This window comes from Hylobates moloch, unplaced genomic scaffold (genome assembly GCF_009828535.3).
Source record: "Hylobates moloch isolate HMO894 unplaced genomic scaffold, HMol_V3 SCAFFOLD_1381, whole genome shotgun sequence".
Lineage (NCBI taxonomy): Eukaryota > Metazoa > Chordata > Mammalia > Primates > Hylobatidae > Hylobates > Hylobates moloch.
In genome coordinates, this window is record NW_026653656.1 from 7,313 (window position 1) to 10,705 (window position 3,393).

Sequence of the window (3,393 nt, forward strand, 5' to 3'; positions counted from 1 at the left end):
TTTTATCTTGGGATAGGAATTCAGTCCGTAATTCTGTCAGTTTTAACCATCCTTAACCTAGCCAAGGGCCAGGAATTAAACAGACTTCTCCGCAGCCAAATTAAATGTCTCAAGCATTAAAGTTTGTTGTCTTGGCTTACTGAAGAAACATTTAAGGGCAAAGTGCTTATTTACCCTTATTTTATTTTATTTTTTATTTTTTGGAGACAGAGTCTCGCTCTGTTGCTCAGGCTGGAGTGCAGTGGCACCATCTCGGCTCATTGCAACTCCCGCCTCCCAGGTTTAAGTGATTGTCTTGCCTCAGGCTCCTGAGTAGCTGGAGTTACAGGTGACTTGCACAATGTCTGCCTAATTTTTTTTATTTTTAGTAGAGACAAGGTTTTGTCTTTTTGGCCAGGCTGGTCTCCAAGTCCTGACTTCAGGTGATCCATCCACCTGCCTCGGCCTCCCAAAGTGCTGGGATAACAGGCGTGAGCCGCTGCGCCTGGCCGGGCCTTTTTTAAGATAACAATTTCTAGTTTTTTTTTTCTTTTTTTTAATAATAGAAGAATGTTTTCATAACAGAGTCAAGTGTTGAAGCAAAAACCACAGTGTCAGGATTGAAGATCTGTAAATTAAAGTCAGAAATGTAAGATGTTGGCCATATACCTACAGAAGCACAGAACTGTGACAAAGTTTGCTTCGTCACGTGGCTGACGTAGAAAACATCGTAATACAGGTAGCGCATATTCCTAGTCTGAAAATCTGGAATGCTTCAAAATCTGAAACTTTTTGCGTGCTGACATGACGTCACAAGTTACTTTGAACATAATACTATTTCACTGTATTTTTTTTCTTTTTTTTTTTTTTTGAGACAAAGTTTTGCTCTTATTGCCCAGGCTGGAGTGCAATGGCGCTATCTCGGCTCACCGCAACCTCCGCCTCCTGGGTTCAAGCGATTCTCCTGCCTCAGCCTCCCAAGTAGCTGGGATTACAGGAATGGCTGATTTTGTATTTTTAGTGGAGACGGGGTTTCTCCATGTTGGTCAGGCTGGTCTCAAACTGCCGACCTCAGGTGATCTGCCCGCCTCGGTCTCTCAAAGTGTTGGGATTACAGGCGTGAGCCACCACGCCTGGCCACTTTTTCACTCTATTAATGGTACATCGTATTTTTTTTTTTTTTTTTGAGACGGAGTCTTGCTCTGTCACCCAGCCTGGAGTGTGGTGGCACTATCTCAGCTCACTGCAGCCTCCACCTCCTGGGTTCAAGCAGTTCTTCTGCCTCAGCCTCCCCAGTAGCTGGGACCACAGGCACATGCCGCCACACCCGGCTAATTTTTGTATTTTTAGTAGAGACCGGGTTTCACCATGTTGGCCAGGATTGTCTTGATCTCCTGACCTTGTGATCCGCCCTTCTTGGCCTCCCAAGTTGCTGGGATTACTGGCGTGAGCCACTGTGCCCGGCCCAAAGTATCCAATTCTTTAAACCCATCCAGCCGGGCACAGTGGCTCATGCCTGTAATCCCAGCACTTTGGGAGGCCTAGGTGGGCGGATCACCTGAGGTCAGAAGTTCGAGACTAGCCTGGCAACGCAGAGAAACCCCGTCTCTACTAAAAATACAGAAAATTAGTCTGGCATGGTGGCAGATGCCTGTAATCTCAGCTACTGGGGAGGCTGAGTTAGGAGAATCGGTTGAACCCTGGAGGCAGAGGTTGCAGTGAGCCGAGATCGCACCACTGCACTCAAGAGCGAAACTCCATCTCAAAATAAATAAATAAATAAGTAAAAACCCATTTACCCCCACAGGCTTGTGAGACTGGTTGGAAGAAGTACTGCTAGGCAGGGCCTGTGTGTTTGGAAAAAAAATCACTCAGGGTGTTTGTGATTATAACTGTCTCACCCTTCCCTCTAATTCAGAAACCATTGCTTAAGAGTGGAAAAAAAAACCATGAACTGCCTGTCTTCTGCTCTCACACCAAAAACAATCAGCCCACTGCTTTTGTAGTTCATGAGCATGATGATTGGTTGTTCATGCAGGTGTGTGAGATATGCCACCCTTGAACCTTGTCACAACATTGGCACATTATCAGACCTGAAAAAAAAAAAAAACACATAACACAGAAGACTTCTGTGACCAAATATGTGGGGGAGGGCAGGTGCGGTGGCTCATGCCTATAATCCCAGCACTTTGGGAGGCTGAGGCAGGTAATCCACCTGCTTGAGTCCAGGGGTTTGAAACCAGCCTGAGCAACATGATGAAACCCCATCTCTACAAAAAATATAAAAATTAGCTGAGCATGGTGGCATGTGCCTGTAGTCCCAGCTACTTGGAAGGCTGAGGCAGGAGGATTGCTTGAGCCCTGGAGGTCAAGGTTGCAGTGAGCCCTGAAGGTCAAGGTTGCAGTGAGCTGTGATCATGTCACCTGCACTCCAACCCAGGCAACAGAGTGAGACCCTATCTTAAAAAGCAAACAAATAAAAAATATGGGAGTGGTTTTCCCTACCAGCAAGCAATCAGTTCTGCATCAGGCACCAGCTAGGTGTCGTCTAACTTAATACTGACACTGTCTACTTGGAGATAGTGTCAGATCCCACAGTTTGAGGGCTCAGTCCCCAAGACTACCGCCAACACTTATGCCATTCTCAAGCCTCAGGTTATTTTACCTGTGCTTCTGACCAATTTGCCATATATATATGTACATATATATGTATATGTGTGTGTGTATGTATAATATAGGTACTATAATTTTTTTTCTTTATGAGATGAAGGTCTTGCTGTGTTGCCCAGGCTGATCTTGAATTCCTGGGTGCAAGCTGTCTTCCTGCCTCAGCCTCCGAATCACTGGGATTACAGTCATGTGTCACCTTGCCCAGCTACTGTCTTATTTTTGATGAATCCTCTGTGTCCAGTACAGTCTCCAACTGGCTATAAACTGGGGTTCCCACAACTCCCACCTCAGGTTCAGTTGATTTGCTGAGTGGTTCGCAGAACTTGGGGAAACACTTATGTTTACTGTTACAAAGGATGTAGATGAAAAGATGCATAAAGCAAGGTGTGGGGGTAGTGGTGCAGAGCTTCCATGCCCTCCCTTCCCTGTACATGTCACCCTGCAAGAACCTCCACGTGTTCAGCTATCTGGAAGATCTCTAAACCTTGTTCTTTTGAGTTTTTATGGAGGCATCACTATGTAGGTATGAAACCATTGGTCACTGGTGATCAACTTCACCTTCAGCCCCTTTCCCCTCCTGAGAGGTTGTGTGGGATGGGCTGAAAGTCCTAACCCTCTAATTATGCTTTTGGTCGTTCCAGTGACCAGCTCCCATCCTTAAGCTACGTAGGGGCTGCCAGCCATGAATCTACCCATTAGCATACAAAAAGACATCTCTCTGGAGATTCTAAGGATTTTAGGAAT

The 3,393-nt window shown here is 45.8% G+C and overlaps 1 non-coding gene across 1 annotated transcript; it reads left to right on the forward strand.

Annotated features, from left to right (window-relative positions):
- The first annotated feature begins 1,973 nt into the window (after nt 1–1,973).
- LOC116464713 (small nucleolar RNA U13) lies at nt 1,974–2,078 on the forward strand. Its single transcript, XR_004246990.1, has one exon. It is a non-coding gene; the product is annotated as a small nucleolar RNA U13 (small nucleolar RNA).
- The last annotated feature ends 1,315 nt before the right edge of the window (nt 2,079–3,393 follow it).